This window comes from Triticum aestivum, chromosome 5D (assembly GCF_018294505.1).
Source record: "Triticum aestivum cultivar Chinese Spring chromosome 5D, IWGSC CS RefSeq v2.1, whole genome shotgun sequence".
Lineage (NCBI taxonomy): Eukaryota > Viridiplantae > Streptophyta > Magnoliopsida > Poales > Poaceae > Triticum > Triticum aestivum.
Genome location: NC_057808.1, coordinates 203784293 through 203806610, shown reverse-complemented (window position 1 = coordinate 203806610; position 22318 = coordinate 203784293).

Sequence of the window (22318 nt, the reverse complement as noted above, 5' to 3'; positions counted from 1 at the left end):
GGCGAGATCTGCGTAGACCGTGATGCGCTCCGACTTATAACCGGGTTAGGAGGGGCTCTGCCGCGGTCTCGCGGTCGCACGCCGCCTGCACCGGCGTCTGAGCGCGCGTGCCGGCCTGGTTCGTCCTGTGAGTGGCGCACAGGGCTCTTTCCATGGCGGTGCCCGGGGGCTCCGGCATCACGGTGTTGCTCATCGCGCGCGGCCTGGGAAGGGCGTGGCGCGGGCGCCAGCTGGGGTGCCGTAGAGGCTGCTACGCCGCCCGCGGGCAGCACGGCCCTGCCCCCGGACCCAGCGGTGCATGGCTCATCGTCTCGGACTCGGACGACGCCGCTCGCCTGGCTCCGATCGCCAGAATGTCGTGGATGCTCGCGGGCCACGTCCCCGGCCCCATCCGTGGGCACCCGTCCGCCTGCTCGCGCTGACGCAGACGGGCCGGCCCCGGACGAGCCAATCGTTGTGATCCCCTTTTTCTTGGGGGGCATCGTGATGATGAAGTCGGTGTGCTAACCTTCAAACCGGATTTTCACAGCTTGCGTCCCCTACCTGGCGCGCCAAAGATGTCGGGGAAATGACACCTATAGGATCACGAGGAATCCCTTTTACTACGGTTGGCGGGCGCGGGGCTGTGGAAAGAGCGGGATTGAGAGATCAACGCGGGGGGATTATCCAGGTTCGGGCCGCAAGTGACGTGTAATACCCTACTCCTGCTGGTTTCTGTTTATCTGGTGTTCTTGGACTAGCTACAAGGCGTGCAGGGTCCAAAAAGTCTAAATCCTCCCCAAGTACGCCGCGGGCCTCCTTTTATAGACAAAGGGGCTGCCACAATGGCACACAGGAGGTGGAAAGCTATACAGTGGTCAAGTCTATCCTCTGGCACCGTAGGACAAATGTATTTAATGTGCTGCCGAAGTGCCCTTAAGCTCGTCCCAGCTGTTGCCGCCTTGCCTGGCTTCGATGCGCGTCCGAACTGACGAGGCGGGTTGTGCCACGCTGGCTTGCTGGCTGCTGAGTTGGTGCGGTGGTAGAGCCTTCGCGAAGATCTGCATGCCACCACGCAGGTGCTTGCTGAGTTGGCCCAGAGGCCGCACGTCGCCACGCAGGTGTTCGCCTAGTCTGTGGGCTGGCAGCTGCATGGGGATGGCGGCAGAGCTTTGGTAGATGTGGGCCTAGATGCGGCCCCGCGGATGTCTTCGGCAAGAGTCTTGCCGGGGCCCCGACAAGGGTCTTGCCATGGCTTCGTGGTCGTCCCCGGCAAGGGGCTTGCCGGGGGTCTCGTGGGTATCCTTGGCAAGGATCTTGCCGAGGATTTTCTTCCTCTGATTATTTATCTAGTCTTGTATGCTCTTGGTCTTCACAAAGATCTGCATGCCACCACAAAGGCGCCTCCCGAGCTTTGGTTCCAGTGCGGTTGAAGGCGTCGGAACTCTAAGGCTCAAGGGAGGCAGCCCTGCTGGCGTTGGGCGAGTTGCCCCGGCAAGGTTCTTGCCGGGGCTGTGGAGGCCACCCCGGCAAGGGCCTTGCCGGGGGAGTCCATCTCTCCCCCAAGCTTAATTCCTTCTTGTCCTCGAGTAGGTAAATGATAAAAAATAATTTTTGATGTGAAAAGCTACCTAACATTTTTGTCAATGCAATCTTATTTATTGTGGAATGAATATTCAGATCCATAAGATTCAAAACAAAAGTTTAATATTGACAAAAACAATAATACTTCAAGCATACTAACAAAGCAATCATGTCTTCCCAAAATAACATGGCCAAAGAAAGTTATCCCTACAAAATCATATAGTCTGGCTATGCTCCATCTTCCTCACACAAAGTATTTCATCATGCACAACCCCGATATTAGTCAAGCAATTGTTTCATACTTTAGTGTTCTCTAGCTTTTTCAACCTTCACGCAATACATGAGCGTGAGCCATGGATATACCACTATAGCTGGAATATAATATGGTGGTTGCGGAGAAGACAAAAAGAAGGAGAAAGTCTCACATCAACTCGGAAAATTAATGGGCTATGGAGATGCCCATCAATCGATATCAATGTAAGTGAGTAGGGATTTCCATGCAACGGATGCACTAGAGCTATAAGTGTATGAAAGTTGAAAAAGAAACTAAGTGGGTGTGCATCCAACTCGCTTGCTCATGAAGACCTAGGGCAATTTGAGGAAGCCCATCCTTGGAATATACAAGCCAAGTTCTATAATGAAAAAAAAATCCCACTAGTATATGAAAGTGAAAAAATAGGAGGCTCTCTATCATGAAGAATATGGTGCTATTTCAAAGCACAGGAGTGGAAAAAGGGTAGTAAAATTGTCCCTTCTCTCTTTTTATCTTAGTTTTTTGTTTGTGCTTCTTTGGACTCTTTTTTTATTTGGGCTTCTTTGGCCTCTTTTATTATTTTTAAAGTCCGGAGACTCAACCCGACTTGTGAGGGAATAATAGCTTCCAGCATCCTTTCCTCACATGGGACAATGCTCTAATAATGACGATCATCACACTTTCATTTACTTACAACTCAAGAATTACAACTCGATACTAGAGCAAAGTATGACTCTATATGAATGGCTGATGCATATGAGAACAATATGACAATGATGGTATGTGTCATAATAAAACGAAACGATGGAAGTTGCATGACAATATATCACGGAATGGCTATGGAAATGCCATAATAGGTAGGTATGTTGGCTGTTTTGAGGAAGGTATATGGTGGGTTTAATGCACCGGCGAAAGTTACGTGGTACTAGAGAGGCTAGCAATGGTGGAAGGGTGAGAGTACATATAGTTCATGGACTCAACATTAGTCATAAAGAACTCACATACTTATTGCAAAAAATTATTAGCCATCGAAAAAAAGTACTACATGCATGATCCTAGGGGAGAGGTTGGTAGGAGTTAACCATCGCGCGCTCCCAACCTCCACACAAAGGATGACAATAAAAAAAATCATGCTTTGACTTCATCACATAACGGTTCACCATACGTGCATGCTACGGAAATCACAAACTTTAACACAAGTATTTCTACCAATCCAAAATTACTCACTAGCATGACTCTAATATCATCATCCTTATATCTCAAAACAAATGCAAGGAATCAAACTTCCCATATATTCAATTCTCTTATATGAAATCTTTTATTATATCCCTCTTGGATGCCCATCATATTAGGACTAAATTCATAACCTAAGCAAATTACCATTTTTTTAAAGACTCTCAAAATAATATAAGTGAAGCATGAGAGTTCATCAATTTCTATAAAATAAAGCCACTGTTGTGCTCTAAAAAGATATAAGTGAAGTACTAGAGCAAACTACCTAGCTCAAAAGATATAAGTGAAGCACATAGAGTATTCTAATAAATTTACGATTAAAGCATGTCCCTCTCAAAAGGTGTGTACAGCAAGGATGATTGTGGAAAACTAAAAAGCAAAGACTCATATCATACAAGACTCTCCAAGCAAAACAGATACCATGCGGTGAATAAAAATATAGCCTCAAGTAAATTTACCGATGGATTGAAGACAAAAGAGGGGATGCCATCCGGGACATCCACAAGCTTAGATGCTTGGTTGTCCTTGAATATTACCTAGGGGTGCCTTGGGCATCCAAAAGCTTAGGCTCTTGCCACTCCTTATTCCATAGTCCATCAAATCTTTACCCAAAACTTGAAAACTTCACAACACAAAACTCAACAGAAAACTCATAAGCTCCATTAGTATAATAAAATAAATCACCACTTAGGTACTGTTCTGAACTCATTCCAAATTTATATTGGTGTAATATCTACTGTATTCCAACTTATCCATGGTTCATACCCCCGATACTACCCATAGATTCATCAAAATAAGCAAACAACACATAGAAAACATAATGTGTCAAAAACAGAACAGTCTGTAGTAATCTGGAAACTTCGTATACTTCTGTAACTCCAAAAATTCTGAAAGATTAGGACAATATAGGCAATTTGTATATCAATCTTGTGTAAACAATTCAAGAATTTATCACGTTCCAGCAGCTCAGATCAATTCTATTACTTGGCGCTAATGTTTCTGTTTTCAGCAAGATAAAATCAACTATCACCATGACCATCCCAAAGGTCTTACTTGGCTCAAACACTAATTAAAACACCAAAACACAATTACTATAGAAGTAATAATGTGTATTTTCATAAAAACAGATAATAAAAATAGTTTTTGAATGTACACAGTAGAGCAATGCCCCACTGCAATTGAAAATAAAAATATTGGGTTGCCTTCCATCAAGCGCTTTTCTTTAAAGCCTTTTAGCTAGGCATTGATAATTTTAATGATGCTCACATGAAAGGCCAAAAATTGAAGCACAAAAAGAGCATCATATAGCATGTGAGAAACAAGTTTAATTCTAACATACTTCCTATGCATAGGCCTTTTATAGGGAAATGATTTATCAAGACAAGCAAAAACTAGCATATGGAAGGAAGAGGAAAGAAACAATAGCAATCTCAACATAACGAGAGGTAATTTAGTAACATGAAAATTTCTACAAGCAAATTTTCCTCTCTCATAATAATTACTTGCAGGATCATAATCAAATTCAACAATATAGCTATCACATAAAATATTCTCTTCATCATCCACATGCATGTAAAGTTGACACTCTTCCAAAATAGTGGGATTATCATCCAATAAAGTCATGACATCTCCAAACCCACTTTTATCAAAAATTTCATAAGATTGATCATACTCCAAAGTAGCAGGATCATTATTACCTAGAGTTGACACTCTTCCAAACCCACTTTCAATATTATCGCAAACATATTCATCATGAGGCTTAAATAAATTTTCAAGATCATAAGAAGCATTATCACCCCAATCATGATCATTGCAATAAGTAGTGGACATAGCAAAATTAGCATCCCCAAGCTTGGGGTTTTGCATATTATTAGCGCAATTGACATTAATAGAATTTATAATAACATCATTGCAATCATGCTTTTCATTCATGGACCTATTGTGAATCACTTTATAAATTTCATCATAATTTTTAGATTCACGAATTTCAAGCAAAACTTCATAAAGATAATCTAGTGCACTCAACTCACTAGCAATTGGTTCATCATAATTGGATCTCTTAAAAAGATTAGCAAGTGGATGAGGATCCATAAAATTTTTGCTTTCTGATTTGGAATAAATACACAATTATGGCAAGCCAACAAGCAAACAAACCAAGGAAGACATAAAGGTAAATGGAAAGAAGGCGAATAAAATAGGCAAATATTTTTGTGTTTTTCTAAAAATATTTTAGAAGTGGGGGACAGGAAAATGAGAGGAAATGGTGAATAATGTAAGTGCAAGAGATGAGAGTTTATGATAGGTACTTGGTAGGCGTGATGTAGAACCTCCCAGGCAACAGCGCTAGAAATTCTTCCTGCTACTTCTTGAGCTTGCGTTGATTTTTTCCTTGAAGAGGAAAGGGTGATGAAGCAAAGTAGAGATAAGTATTTCCGTCAGTTAAGAACCAAGGTATCAATCCAGTAGGAGGCACAAGCAAGTCCCCAATATATGCACCAACACAAACTAACAAAAACTAGCACACAACATGAAAAAGGGGTTGTCAAATTGATGCGGAGCATCCCACGTTCATCCCCATGTACACTCCGACTACTGTGACGCCCGGATAATTAAGCTACAGAGAACCTCTGCTAATGATGCCACATCACCTCGGTTACTGTTGATAATCTCGCGTTAGTTCGAAACCGGTTCGAATTCAAATTCAAAATTAAGCAAACAATAAAAGTTTTCAAATGTCAAAACTAAGATGTTCAGAGTGAACCAAATAAATCATAAGCAATTATGGTGGAGGACCCATATCTAAATAAAATATTTAAATACACAATAGTAGATAAAACAGCGGCAAAATAATTATTTAAATGCTTTTAAATACTAAGCAAATATTAAACTAGTTCATTTGGTCACCAAGCTTGTTGAGGTAGTGGCATATGTTATTCTGCTAATTTAGGAGTAGGGGTTATATTTTTGTAGAACTATTTGCTACCAAAAAGGAAACACAAAAGAAGAATAAATGAAAACTAAAAAATAAATAAAAAGGAGACAAAGACTCCCCCCCCCCACACTGGGCCGACCGGCCCAACTGGCAACTAGGTCACCAGGCCGGCCCGCACCGTCGCCCATCCTACATCCCCCCTCGGTCCACCCCGCAAACCCTAACCCTCCACTCTCCCCACGATCCCCCCACTTCCCCCGATCCCATCTCCATCTCTCGATCTGGATCGGGCCGAGCCCGGCGCCCCAACGCGCCGGAGGCGTCCCCGACTCCACACCGGGCTGCCCCGTCACCGAACCTCCTCCCCGTCGCCGCCCGTCGCTCGATGGACGCTTCGCCTTCCTCCCCGAAGCCCCACTCGCTGGACTGCCTCGTCCCCACCGACGCCGCCCTCGACCTCTTTGTCCCCGACGTCGTTGGCCTCGCCGTTGCGGACTCCGGCCACCCCCAAGCCGCCTTGAGCCACTGCCCCCTCCCTACAGCTTCGCGGTGAGCCGCCGTGCCGGTTGTGCCTCCCCTCTCCTCCCCCTTCTTTGCTGTCGTACTCCGCCGCGGTCGCCGCTCGCGCCATGCGACCCGGCCACGCCCGATGAACGTACCCGCGCACCGCCGTCCTCCCGATAGCAGCGTCCGCCGTGCCCCCTTGCGCGCCCACCTCCAGCCGCTGTCGCCGCCGTCACCGTTGCCGTCCCCTGCTGCGCCACTCTGCCTGCTGCTTCCGCCGCTGCTGCTCGCCCCACCTGCCGCGCGCGAGCCCCGCCCCGTGCTCTGCTGCACCCTGTCATGCTGGTCGAGGCTACCAGCTCCGCCCGCCGTGGCCTTCGCGCCCCGTTGTGGCAAGCCCTGCCATGGCCGCCGGCCAGCCAGCAAGCGCCCAGGTCCGGCGACCCGACGCCCACAGCCCCGTTCGGTTGCCCCAGCCGGGTCCTGGCACCCGAGACCCGCAAAGGCCCCTGCGGCCTTTGACAAACGGGGCCCAGCCCCAGAACGTTTTAATAAAAAAATAAAATAAAAATGAATTAATAAAATTAATAATTAATTAATTAGTGAATTAATTAAGATAATGAATTTGATTTAATTAATCTAATTAATTAGTTAGTTTGATTAAATAGTGATTAGATTAGCTAAACCCTAATTAACCTAAACAGTATATGACAGGTGGGTCCCGCACGTCAGTTTGACCCAGTCAACGCCCTGTTGACTGCCGACGTCATGATGACATCATGATGATGTCAGCATACACTATTCTGGATAATGTTGGATTTAAATAAATAATTAAAATCAGAAAATGATTAAATCTTTAGAAAATCATATAAAATAAACCGTAGCTCAGATGAAAATACTTTCTACATGAAAGTTGCTCAGAACGACGAGACGAATCCGGATACGCAGCCCGTTCGCCCGCCACACATACGTAGTATAGCAAACCTGTAACATTTCACCTTCAGTTCATCTGTCCGAAAACGCGAAGCACCGGCGATACTTTCCCGGATGTTTCCGCCCTTCGTCGGTATCACCTCCTACCGCGTTAGGGCATACCTAGCACCGCGTTTTGCCTCCTTCTGTTTTGTGATGCTTTGTTTGCTCCGTATTTACTGTTTCTTCCCCCTCTCCTTCTCCGGTAGACTACGAGACCGACGCTGCTGCTGCCCAGTTCGACTACGGAGTTGACGACCCCTCCTTCTTGCCAGAGCAACCAGGCAAGCCCCCCCTTGATCACCAGATATCGCCTATTCTTCTCTATACTACTTGCATTAGAGTAGTGTAGCATGTTACTGCTTTCCGTTAATCCTATCCTGATGCATAGCCTGTCATTGTTGCTACAGTTGTTACCCTTATCTGCTATCCTACTACTTAGTATAGGATGCTAGTGTTCCATCAGTGGCCCTACACTCTTGTCCGTCTGCCATGCTATACTACTGGGCCATGATCACTTCGGAGGTGATCACGGGTATATACTATATACTTTATATACATGACACATGTGGTGACTAAAGTCGGGTCGGCTCGTTGAGTACCCGCAAGTGATTCTGATGAGGGGGCTGAAAGGACAGGTGGCTCCATCCCGGTAGAGGTGGGCCTAGGTTCCTAACAGCCCCCGATTGTTACTTTGTGGCGGAGCGACAGGGCAGGTTGAGACCGCCTAGGTGAGAGGTGGGCCTGGCCCTGGACGGCGTCCGCGGTTACTTCAAAATAACACTCTTAACGAGTTCTTGGTATTTGATCTGAGTCTGGCCATTTGGTCTATACGCACTAACCAGCTACGTGGGAACAGTTATGGGCACTCGACGTCGTGGTATCAGCCGAAGCTCTTTTTGACGTCAGCGACTGAGTGGCGCGCGCCGCATTGGACCGTAAGCTCGCGCTTGTATTAAGGGGGCTAGGTCTGCTTCCGGCCGCGTACGCAACGTGCAGGTGTGCAATGGGCGATGGGCCCAGACCCCTGCGCGCATAGGGTTTAGACCGGCGTGCTGACCTCTCTATTGAGCCTAGGTGGGGCTGCGACGTGTTGATCTTCCGAGGCCGGGCATGACCCAGAAAAGTGTGTCCGGCCAAATGGGATCGAGCGTGTTGGGTTATGTGGTGCACCCCTGCAGGGAAGTTTATCTATTCGAATATCCGTGTCCCTCGGTAAAAGGACGACCCAGAGTTGTACCTTGACCTTATGACAACTAGAACCGGATACTTAATAAAACACACCCTTCCAAGTGCCAGATACAACCCGGTGATCGCTGTCTAACAGGGCGACAAGGAGGGGATCGCCGGGTAGGGTTATGCTATGCGATGCTACTTGGTGAACTTACCATCTACTCTCTTCTACATGGTGCAAGATGGAGGTGGCCAGAAGCGTAGTCTTCGACAAGATTAGCTATCCCCCTCTTATTCTGGCATTCTGCAGTTCAGTCCACTGATACGGCCCTTTACACATATACCCATGCATATGTAGTGTAGCTCCTTGCTTGCGAGTACTTTGGATGAGTACTCACGGTTGCTTTTCTCCCTCTTTTCCCCTTTCTATACCTGGTTGTCGCAACCAGATGCTGGAGTCCAGGAGCTAGAGATCCCGAGGATGATTCTACATGGAGTTCGGCTTCGAGGAGTAGTTAGGAGGTCCCAGGCAGGAGGCCTTGCCTTTTCGATCGTTGCTACTTTTGTGCTAGCCTTCTTAAGGCAAACTTGTTTAACTTATGTCTGTACTAAGATATTGTTGCTTCCGCTGACTCGTCTATGATCGAGCACTTGTATTCGAGCCCTCGAGGCCCCTGGCTTGTATTATGATGCTTGTATGACTTATTTATGTTGTAGAGTTGTGTTGTGATATCTTCCCGTGAGTCCCTGATCGTACACATTTGCGTGGATGATTAGTGTACGGTCGAATCGGGGGCGTCACAAGTTGGTATCAGAGCCGACTGCCTGTAGGAATCCCCCTTTCCAACTCCTTGGCCGAAGTTGAGTCTAGTCAGTGAAAACTGTTTTACTAACATGGCTGTGTGGCTTACGGGCCCACGTCGCCATTGGGTGGTAGTAGTATCTTTTATTCCTCAACCTATACTCTGGGACTCTGATATCTCTTCTATTCGGATTAAACGATTTTACTAACTCTGACTCTAGGTTCTCAATAATACTTTCTCCCGGAGGGCCCCTTATTACAGATGATCGTCTGCTGCACCAGAAGGATCCGAAGATACTCTCCGATGTTCTCTTGAGACTTTATGGTGTCGCTTTTGTAATTCTCTTCCATCGATAAACCCCTGTGGATAACCACGTATACTCGCCATTCATACAATGCTTCCCAGTTGATCTTGTTATTACAAGATACCCCGAAATTCTCTCTGTTGTTCCGAGAATCCTTTGAGCTTACTGCCTTGCTGTTCCTTGTCACCTGAATACCCCTACGGATAATTCTCGCACTTACCGAGTATCCGCTCATCCCCAGTTGATTCAAGTAATTCACAAAAGTCTTTGAAATACTATTTGAACTTCCGAAAATCCTGAATAGCCTATCGCTCTTGAAATTCTTACTTGCTTGCATTATGGTTAATCCCATAAGTCTATAATCTTATTGGCATCTCTTGTCATTATCATTTTGAGTCCGTTGATTCAATTTGTTGCGAATGCTCGCAATCCTCAATCAGAGCCTAGAATTCATCCTTCCGGCTCAGACGTCATTTGAAACGTGAACTGGTTATCGACCAATCAAATTGCCGTCGATTGTACCCCTAAGTCTATTCAACTTATCCATTATTAATCACACCATTGGCTTCTGATCCCTTGATTTGGAAATGATAATTCCTTTGCATTTGAGCTTTGAATTACTCAGTCGTTTTTATAGTCCGATGCCCTTTCGTTCCTTCTTCCTCTGATAGAGTACCGATACTCGCATCAGCTCCGTTGTAGACCACAAGACCCCTTGTTGGGTTATTATCCGACAGTGTCCTTCATATTCAATCACCTTGAGAAGTTCTTCCCTCATACATAATGCCTTCGGTAAATTGTATCCTCTCCTTTTGTCACCCATGCTCTACTATCGAGCTTGTGTTATTTACTATTGAAGCTTGTGGTATATGTTCCCAATATGACCCTAAGGGTTGAACCTATGCCTTCCCTAATCCGTGTGAACCCGAAAGATTACACGGGTCATACTTATCTGGTATTGCACCAGGTAAAAACTTTCAACAACTAATGTCATTTTCAAAATACGAGAGGTGAATGAAAGGTTATGCGTTGAACAAGTGGGAGTCGACCTTGAACTTTGTGTTCATGCCCATGGACACGATGTAGATCCTATCATAGAAGCTTCTTGTAATAATAACTATTTCCTTGATTTGATATCGTCTAGTATCTGTGTATTGATCCTTTTGCAATCGTGGTTCCGACCATGTTCGCCTTTAAATACCATTTCTTGTGCAAGTTTAAGCACTTGTCCTCTGCAGAGCAATACCCCCGTCCAACCTCTACTTTGGTCTGTCGTCGAGCATTACCCCCCTGGTATCTCGAGAATGCCAAGGAACTACTTAACTTCTTATGAGTTCTTCATCAACTAATATTCTTGCCGATTCCATTTTTCCAATGGGTTCTGAGTTGTTAGAACCCCTCAAGGACACCGATAAGTGAATCAATTCCGCACTCCGATTCAATAACTCTAAGTAATTTTTGTTGCTTACGAGTTTAATAATCCTTCAAGTCATTCCTAGCCTGCTCGGCTATATCATTAGCGTGCTAAATTTAACTGTGCTACCTGGTCCTTAACCCCGGAGCACAACTTTCGATGATGAGCTAAGCTTATGCCGATCTTCCTCTCATACCATTTCACCTTGAACAACAAGCTTGATTTCAAGTTTGTGTCCTACCCATGGTTCCAATAACCGTCTGCTTCATCATTCCTTTGACTTGCTGTCGTCGCTGATTGATTACATCTTCATGAAATCTCTCGACAAATGTGTCGTGATCATCATCAACCTTATGCACTCTTCCAGGATATTGATTGAGTTCATGATTAGAAATACCATCCTTGCCCTCGATGATCTGTGTTATCATCGACAACATTCTTGCCTCCCCCCAACACAAACTTGTTCATATTTTCTGTTGTATCTTGACTTCCCTGCTATCCAACCTATGTTATGATCTACCGTGGAGTATTACAATCTTTGATGTCAAGAATGTCATGAGCATTACTCCACCTCTTAAGAATTCTTGGTACAGTGATACTTCTCACCATCACCATTCTTTCTTGGTCCCCGTGTTGTTTCTAAATGAAATACCGACAAATGGTCTGTGATGTGTAAATTCTAAACTTCTAGCAACCCTATTGCTTTGAAGTTATTGGTCTATAGTTTCATTTTACATCTATGGCTTAATGAATCATCATTCGAACATTGATCGTGGTACCTAGCCCATATTTCGGGTGCACATTTCAACCAATGTTTAACTGGGTATGTTTTCCTCGAGCATACATCATTAAGTCATTCAATCTAGCTAATGTTATCTCCTTGTTCACATAGTTGTGGAAATCCATCTTTTGGAAATCTCAATGGATTGTCGCTGAGTCAATCAGTCACCTCCTCACCTCTCCTTGATTTACTGATGAACCCTTGTTCGGAACTCGCTTCCATAGTTCATCTCCCGAGAATCTTCGATGTCGTTTCGACAATTTGTGTTGCACCTTTCTTCTCAGACATCCTGAGTCTGAGTTATCCTGACACCAATCAGATCCGAATCTCGGTCAGATATGATGGTTGGGACATATTTCCAAGAGTTATAAAATTGGTCTATTTATGACTCGGTAAGGTGATGTCCTGCCTAACACACCTGGCCAGAGGACCTATTGTTATAATTTTTCCTTTTTAGCAAGGTTAGCTATTCTTCCATGAGGAAATTGTAAGACTTACTCTATAAGTTGTTCCTGATGGATCCTTTGTGTATCCATGGCCTGATCTTACCTAATGACCATGTCAATGCTATCTCGAAGCATGTCTGTGTTACTCCGATCTTCAATAAAAACATTTGAAGCACAATGCTAAATGTTTCTTGCTCAATTATCCAAACACCGCTGTATGGGTAATGTCATGAAATTTCCCTCCCCTTACCTAAAGGATTTTCTACATTATATCCTGTCGTGGATATCATGTTCTGCTTCCCCTTGGGAAGGATATACCCCTGAAAGGCATGTTTAAACACATTTTCCTTTCCATTGTTCTGTTTAATTTGATAATCATATTTTCCTTTCCATTGTTTGGTTTAACCTTTCTTGTGGTCTATATGATCTAAGCAGTAATATTCTCCTGCTTATGTAAACACCTCGGTGTACAATTCTGTCAGCAAGCCCCTGTTACTATTGTTGATGACATTTCGGTAGCCACCGATGGATGAGAACCTTGCCTATTGGTCCGCCTCGTTAAACGAGCAGGAAAATGGTTCTCTTTGTCCCTCGCCCTTGGTACCAACGTTGTTGCCAACATAACTGACAGGCTACCCTCTGACATGTCTTGCTATCATGACCGTGTAAGATGCCAACGGCCTTCCTACTTTTAACCACATGGTGGGCCCATAAACCACAGTTCCACAGGATCAAAACCTGACTCTCCTGTACCCCCATGTTGCCCAAGTTATTCCTCGCGCTTGATTTCGTATATAATTCATGGGTCATCTTCCTAGTAATATACTTTGGTATCAGACGCAATACTTATTCTCGTTGCTCTGGACCCCTTCACACTTTGTTCAGGCATCGAACGATTGCCTACCCGCTTAAACTTCTCATAGTACCTCCTTACTTTGCTCTCGAAATTTTCTTAAGTTTCAGTTCGAGAGTTACTTTCCGCCACCTTCCCCCGATGTTAGCTACCAGGTAGTCAACCTTGCAGAGGTCCGTTCTTCCGGAATAACCACCCTTTATTCTTTCGTAAGTACGATGGAGTTCCCGGAGAAAGGATGACTACTTGATCATGGTGACTTGAAGCAGAGAAATGAAGACATCAACAAAAGGGATCAACCTCTTCGAAAGGGCAACCAAGACCAAGAAGAATCGTTAGAATTTCGTAACCTAGTCTTTCCCCTTTACTCCGCCCCTTAAATCTCGGGACGAGATTTCTTGTAGTGGAGGAGAATTGTGACGCCCGGATAATTAAGCTACAGTGAACCTCTGCTAATGATGCCACGTCACCTCGGTTACTGTTGATAATCTCGCGTTAGTTCAAAACCGGTTCGAATTCAAATTCAAAATTAAGCAAACAATAAAAGTTTTCAAATGTCAAAACTAAGATGTTCGGAGTGAACCAAATAAATCATAAGCAATTATGGTGGAGGACCCATATCTAAATAAAATATTTAAATACACAATAGTAGATAAAACAGCAGCAAAATAATTATTTAAATGCTTTTAAATACTAAGCAAATATTAAACTAGTTCATTTGGTCACCAAGCTTGTTGAGGTTGTGGCATATGTTATTATGCTAATTTAGGAGTAGGGGTTATATTTTTGTAGAACTATTTGCTAACAAAAAGGAAACACAAAAGAAGAATAAATGAAAACTAACAAAAAAATAAAAAGGAGACAAAGACCCCCCCCCCACAATGGGCCGACCGGCCCAACTGGCAACTAGGCCACCAGGCCGGCCCGCACCGTCGCCCAGCCTACATCCCCCTCGGTCCACCCCGCAAACCCTAACCCTCCACTCTCCCCACGATCCCCATACTTCCCCCGATCCCATCTCCATCTCTCGATCTGGATCGGGCCGAACCTGGCGCCCCAACGCGCCGGAGGCGTCCCCGACTCCACACCGGGCTGCCCCGTCACCGAACCTCCTCCCCGTCGCCGCCCGTCGCTCAATGGACGCTTCGCCTTCCTCCCCGAAGCCCCACTCGCTGGACCGCCTCGTCCCCACCGACGCCGCCCTCGACCTTTTCGTCCCCGACGTCGTTGGCCTCGCCGTTGCGGACTCCGTCCACCCCCAAGCCGCCTCGAGCCCACTGCCCCCTCCCTACAGCTTCGGTGAGCCGCCGTGCCGGTTGCGCCTCCCCTCTCCTCCCCCCTCTGTGCTCTCATACTCCGCCGCGGTCGCCGCTCGCGCCGTGCGACCCGGCCACGCCCGATGCACGTACCCGCGCACCGCCGTCGTCCCGATAGCAGCGTCCGCCGTGCCCCCCTTGCGCGCCCACCTCCAGCCGCTGTCGCCGCCGTGACCGTTGCCGTCCCCTGCTTCGCCACTCTGCCTGCTGCTTCCGCCGCTGCTGCTCGCCCCACCTGCCGCGCGCGAGCCCCGCCCCGTGCTCTGCTGCACCCTGTCCTGCTGCTCGAGGCTACCAGCTCCGCCCGCCGTGGCCTTCGCGCCCCGTTGCGGCAAGCCCTGCCGTGGCCGCCGGCCAGCCAGCACGCGCCCGGGTCCGGCGACCCGACGCCCACAGCCCCGTTCGGTTGCCCCAGCCGGGTCCTGGCACCCGAGACTCGCGCCCGAGACCTGCAAAGGCCCCTGCGGCCTATGACAAACGGGGCCCAGCCCCAGAACGTTTTAATAAAAAAATGAAAATAAAAATGAATTAATAAAATGAATAATTAATTAATTAGTGAATTAATGAAGATAATTAATTTGATTTAATTAATCTAATTAATTAGTTAGTTTGATTAAATAGTGATTAGATTAGCTAAACCCTAATTAACCTAAACAGTATATGACAGGTGGGTCCCGCACGTCAGTTTGACCTAGTCAACGCCCTATTGACTGCTGACGTCATGATGACGTCAGCATACACTATTCTGCATAATGTTGGATTTAAATAAATAATTAAAATCAGAAAATGATTAAATCTTTAGAAAATCATATAAAATAAACCGTAGCTCAGATGAAAATACTTTCCACATGAAAGTTGCTCAGAACGACGAGACGAATTCGGATACGCAGCCCGTTCGCCCGCCACACATACGTAGCATAGCAAACCTGTAACATTTCACCTCTGGTTCACCTGTCCGAAAACGCGAAACACCGGGGATACTTTCCCGGATGTTTCCCCCCTTCGTCGGTATCACCTCCTACCGCGTTAGGGCATACCTAGCACCGCGTTTTGCCTCCTTATGTTTTGTGATGCTTTGTTTGCTCCGTATTTACTGTTTATTCCCCCTCTCCTTCTCCGGTAGACTACGAGACCGACGCTGCTGCTGCCCAGTTCGACTACGGAGTTGACGACCCCTCCTTCTTGCCAGAGCAACCAGGCAAGCCCCCCCTTGATCACCAGATATCGCCTATTCTTCTCTATACTGCTTGCATTAGAGTAGTGTAGCATGTTACTGCTTTCCGTTAATCCTATCCTGATGCATAGCCTGTCATTGTTGCTACAGTTGTTACCCTTACCTGCTATCCTACTGCTTAGTATAGGATGCTAGTGTTCCATCAGTGGCCCTACACTCTTGTCCGTCTGCCATGCTATACTACTGGGCCGTGATCACTTCGGGAGGTGCTCACGGGTATATACTATATACTTTATATACATGACACATGTGGTGACTAAAGTCGGGTCGGCTCGTTGAGTACCCGCAAGTGATTCTGATGAGGGGGCTGAAAGGACAGGTGGCTCCATCCCGGTAGAGGTGGGCCTGGGTTCCTAACGGCCCCGACTGTTACTTTGTGGCGGAGCGACAGGGCAGGTTGAGATCGCCTAGGTGAGAGGTGGGCCTGGCCCTAGACGGCGTCCGCGGTTACTTCAAAATAACACGCTTAACGAGTTCTTGGTATTTGATCTGAGTCTGGCCATTTGGTCTATACGCACTAACCAGCTACGCGGGAACAGTTATGTGCACTCGACGTCGTGGTATCAGCCGAAGCTCTTTTTGACGTCAGCGACTGAGTGGCGCGCGCCGCATTGGACCGTAAGCTTGCGCTTGTATTAAGGGGGCTAGGTCTGCTTCCGGCCGCGTACGCAACGTGCAGGTGTGCAATGGGCGATGGGCCCAGACCCCTGCGCATAGGGTTTAGACCGGCGTGCTGACCTCTCTATTGAGCCTAGGTGGGGCTGCGACGTGTTGATCTTCCGAGGCCGGGCATGACCCAGAAAAGTGTGTCCGGCCAAATGGGATCGAGCGTGTTGGGTTATGTGGTGCACCCCTGCAGGGAAGTTTATCTATTTGAATATCCGTGTCCCTCGGTAAAAGGACGACCCGGAGTTGTACCTTGACCTTATGACAACTAGAACCGGATACTTAATAAAACACACCCTTCCAAGTGCCAGATACAACCCGGTGATCGCTGTCTAATAGGGCGACAGGGAGGGGATCGCCGGGTAGGGTTATGCTATGCGATGCTACTTGGTGAACTTACCATCTACTCTCTTCTACATGGTGCAAGATGGAGGTGGCCAGAAGCGTAGTCTTCGACAGGATTAGCTATCCCCCTCTTATTCTAGCATTCTGCTGTTCAGTCCACTGATACGGCCCTTTACACATATACCCATGCATATGTAGTGTAGCTCCTTGCTTGCGGGTACTTTGGATGAGTACTCACGGTTGCTTTTCTCCCTCTTTTCCCCTTTCTATACCTGGTTGTCGCAACCAGATGCTGGAGTCCAGGAGCTAGAGATCCCGAGGATGATTCTACATGGAGTTCGACTTCGAGGAGTAGTTAGGAGGTCCCAGGCAGGAGGCCTTGCCTTTTCGATCGTTGCTACTTTTGTGCTAGCCTTCTTAAGGCAAACTTGTTTAACTTATGTCTGTACTCAGATATTGTTGCTTCCGCTGACTCGTCTATGATCGAGCACTTGTATTCGAGCCCTCGAGGCCCCTGGCTTGTATTATGATGCTTGTATGACTTATTTATGTTGTAGAGTTGTGTTGTGATATCTTCCCGTGAGTCCCTGATCTTGATCGTACACATTTCGTGCATGATTAGTGTACGGTCGAATCGGGGGCGTCACAACTACTCTCCAAGCCCCAAGAGGACATATGACGAGACCTCGAACATACACCATTGGACACAAGGTGAACTCGCTCCTCTTCGAACCATCACTTTCTACAAGTGAGACATGACTACTACCTCAAATATATGTGCTATGCATGACCAGGAACAAAGAGGAAGACCATGGACAAGACGGTGAGGACACCAAGTACAAGGAACTACCGAAGAAGCTCCAGCAAGCGGACATCCGGATGACATCGGACGACCGGCCTCTCACAGCGAGCGGATAACCGACCCTCGTCGGACGACCGGCGCCTGAAGACCAGCCTACGCCAGCTTCAGACCTCCCAGCGAGAGGACGTCCGACCCCGCACCAGACGTCTGACAATATTAACGGAAGTCCGAGACTTCCGGACGTCCGGTGTCCCGACCACAGAACACTTTCAGTGGACGTCCGGCACTAGCGGGCGACCAGTCCCCCCTGGAACCTGATACGTCCATTTTGCATCATGCTTTTATATTGATATTTATTGCATTATGGGCTGTTATTACACGTTATGTCACAATACTTATGCCTATTCTCTCTTATTTTATAAGGTTTACATGAAGAGGGAGAATGCCGGCAGCTGGAATTCTGGGCTGGAAAAGGAGCAAATATTAGAGACCTATTCTGCACAGCTCCAAAAGTCCTGAAACTTCACGGAAGTCATTTTGGAATTAGTAAAAAATATTGGACAAAGAAAATACCAGAGGGGGCCACACCCTGGCCACGAGGGTGGGAGGCGCGCCCTACCCCCCTAGGCGCGCCCCCTGCATCGTGGGTCCCCTGGTGGCCCTTCGGTTCCCATCTTCTACTATATGAAGTCTTTCGTCCGAGGAAAAATCATAAGCAAGCTTTCGGGAAGAAACTCCGCTCCCACGAGGCGGAACCTTGGCGAAACCAATCTAGGGCTCCGGCTCGTCATCACCAACGCTCCTCTCATCGGGAGGGGGCCAATCTCCATCAACATCTTCACCAGCACCATCTCCTCTCAAACCCTAGTTCATCTCTTGTATGCAATCTTTGTCCCAAAGCCTCAGATTGGTACCTGTGGGTTGCTAGTAGTGTTGATTACTCCTTGTAGTTGATGCTAGTTGGTTTATTTGGTGGAATATCATATGTTCAGATCCATTATGCATATTAATACCCCTCTGTTTATGAACATGCATATGCTTTGTGAGTAGTTAAGTTTGTTCCTGAGGACATGGGAGAAGTCTTGCTATTAGTAGTCATGTGAATTTGGTATTCGTTCGATATTTTGATGAGATGTATGTTGTCTCTCCTATAGTGGTGTTATGTGAACGTCGACTACATGACACTTCACCATTATTTGGGCCTAGAGGAAGGCATTGGGAAGTAATAAGTAGATGATGGGTTGCTAGAGTGACAGAAGCTTAAACCCTAGTTTATGCGTTGCTTCATAAGGGGCTGATTTGGATCCATATGTTTCATGCTATGGTTAGGTTTACCTTAATACTTCTTTTGTAGTTGCGGATGCTTGCAATAGGAGTTAATCAGAAGTGGGATGCTTGTCCAAGTAAGGACAGCACCCAAGTACCGGTCCACCCACATATCAAATTATCAAAGTACCGAACGCGAATCATATGAGCGTGATGAAAACTAGCTTGACGATAATTCCCATGTGTCCTCGGGAGCGCTTTTCTCCATATAAGAGTTTGTCCAGGCTTGTCCTTTGCTACAAAAAGGATTGGGCCACCTTACTGCACTTTATTTACTTTTGTTACTTGTTACCCGTTACAAATTACCTTATCACAAAACTATCTGTTACCGATAATTTCAGTGCTTGCAGAGAATACCTTGCTGAAAACCGCTTATCATTTCCTTCTGCTCCTCATTGGGTTCGACACTCTTACTTATTGAAAGGACTAAGATAGATCCCCTATACTTGTGGGTCATCAATACTCTTTTCTGGCGCCGTTGCCGGGGAGTGAAGCGCCTTTGGTAGGTGGAATTTGGTAAGGAAAAATTTATATAGTGTGCTGAAATTTACAGTCACTTGTTACTATGGAAAGTAATCCTTTGAGGGGCTTGTTCGGGGTATCTTCACCCCGACCAGTAGAGCAAAGAGTTGCTCCTCAACCTACTGAACCTACTGAATATGTTTGCTTTGAAATTCCTTCGGGTATGATAGAGAAACTGCTAGCTAATCCTTTTGCAGGAGACGGAACATTGCATCCAATTTACACTTAATCTATGTGGATGAAGTTTGTGGATTATTTAAGCTTGCAGGTATGCCCGATGATGTTATCAAGAAGAAGGTCTTCCCTTTATCTTTGAAGGGAGATGCATTGACATGGTATAGGCTATGTGATGATATGGGATCATGGGACTACAAGCGATTGAAATTGGAATTTCATCAGAAGATTTATCCTATGCATCTTTTTCATCGTGATCGTAATTATATATATAATTTTTGGCCTCGTGAAGGAGAAAGCATCGCTCAAGCTTGGGGGAGTCTTAAGTCAATGTTATATTCATGCCCCAATTGGGATCTCGACGAAGGTAAGGAGTCAGGTTTGATTGTGTTAAATCTTTTATGGATACCGATGTTTTCCGTAAATTTAGCACTAAATATGGACTTGACTCTGAGATACTAGCTTCTTTTTGTGAATCTTTTGCTGCTCATGTTGATCTCCCTAAGGAGAAGTGGTTTAAGTATCATCCTCCCATAGAAGTAAAAGTAGTTGAACCTATTAAAGTTGAAGAAAAGACTATCACTTATAATGATCCTATTGTTCCTACTGCTTATGTTGAGAAACCACCTTTCCCTGTTAGGACAAAGGATCATGCTAAAGCTTCAACTGTGGTTCGTAAAAGCAATATTAGAACTTATACACCTCCTGAGCAAGTTAAAGTTGAACCTAATATTGCTATGGTTAAGGATCTCTTGGCTGATAATATTGATGGGCATGTTATTTATTTATGTGAGGAAACTGCTAGAATTGCTAAACCTGGTGCTAAAGATAAACATAGACCTGTGGTAGGCATGCCTGTTATTTCTGTTAAAATAGGAGAACATTGTTATCATGGCTTGTGTGATATGGGTGCTAGTGCTAGTGCAATACCTATTTCTTTATACAAAGAAATTATGCATGATATTGCACCTGCTGAGTTAGAAGATATAGATGTTACAATTAAACTTGCCAATAGAGATACTATTTCACCGATTGGGATTGTTAGAGATGTTGAAGTCTTGTGTGGAAAAACTAAATATCCTGCTGATTTTCTTGTTCTTGGTTCCCCACAAGATAGTTTTTGTCCCATTATATTTGGTAGACCCTTCTTGAATACTGTCAATGCTAGGATAGACTGCGAAAAGGATGTTGTTACTATTGGTTTGGATGATATGTCTCATGAGTTTAATTTTTCTAAATTTCGTAGACAACCCCGTGATGAGGAATTTCCTAGTAAGGATGAAGTTATTGGCCTTGCTTCTATTGCTATGCCTCCTAATGATCCTTTAGAACAATATTTGCTAGACCATGAAAATGATATGTTTATGAATGAAAGAAGGGAAATAGATGAAGTATTCTTTAAACAGGGACCTATTTTGAAACACAACCTGCCTGTTGAAATCCTAGGGGATCCTCCTCCACCCAAGGGTGATCCCGTGTTTGAGCTTAAACCATTGCCTGATACTCTTAAATATGCTCATCTTGATGAAAAGAAGATATATCCTGTTATTATTAGTGCTAACCTTTCAGAGAAGGAGGAAGAAAAATTATTGAAAACTCTGAAGAAGCACCGTGCTGCTATTGGATATACTCTTGATGATCTGAAGGGCATTAGTCCCACTTTATGTCGACACAAACTAAATTTGGAGAAAGACGCCAAACCAGTTATTGATCATCAACGACGGTTAAATCCTAAGATGAAAGAAGTGGTAAGAAAGCAAATATTAAAGCTCCTTGAAGCAGGTATAATTTATCCCGTTGCTGATAGTCAGTGGGTAAGTCATGTTCATTGTGTTCCTAAGAAGGGAGGTATTACTGTCGTTCCTAATGATAAAGATGAATTGATTCCGCAAAGAATTATTACAGGTTATAGGATGGTAATTGATTTCCGCAAATTAAATAAAGCTACTAAAAAGGATCATTACCCTTTGCCTTTCATTGATCAAATGCTAGAAAGATTATCCAAACATACACATTTTTGCTCTAGATGGTTATTCTGGTTTCTCTCAAATACCTGTGCCAGCTGATGATCAAGCAAAGACCAATTTTACTTGCCCTTTCGGTACTTTTGCTTATAGACGTATGCCTTTTGGTTTATGTAATGCACCTGCTACCTTTCAAAGATGCATGATGGCTATATTCTCTGATTTTTGTGAAAAGATTTGTGAGGTTTTCATGGAAGATTTCTCTATTTATGGATCCTCTTTTGATGATTGCTTAAGCAACCTTGATCGAGTTTTGCAGAGATGTGAAGAAACTAACCTTGTCTTGAATTGGGAGAAGTGCCACTTTATGGTTAATGAAGGTATTGTCTTGGGGCATAAAATTTCTGAAAGAGGCATTGAATTTGATAAAGCTAAAATTGATGTTGTTGAAAAGATGTTGTGTCCCAAGGACATGAAAGGTATAAAAAGTTTCCTTGGTCATGCCGGTTTTTATAGGAGGTTCATTAAGGACTTCTCAAAAATTTCTCGGCCTCTGACTAATCTATTACAAAAAGATATACCATTTTTCTTTGATGACGATTGTGTAGAAGCATTTGAAATACTTAAGAAAGCATTGATTTCTGCACCTATTCTTCAGCCACCTGATTGGAATTTACCTTTTAAAATTATGTGTGACGCTAGTGACTATGCTGTAGGTGATGTTCTAGGGAAAAGAGT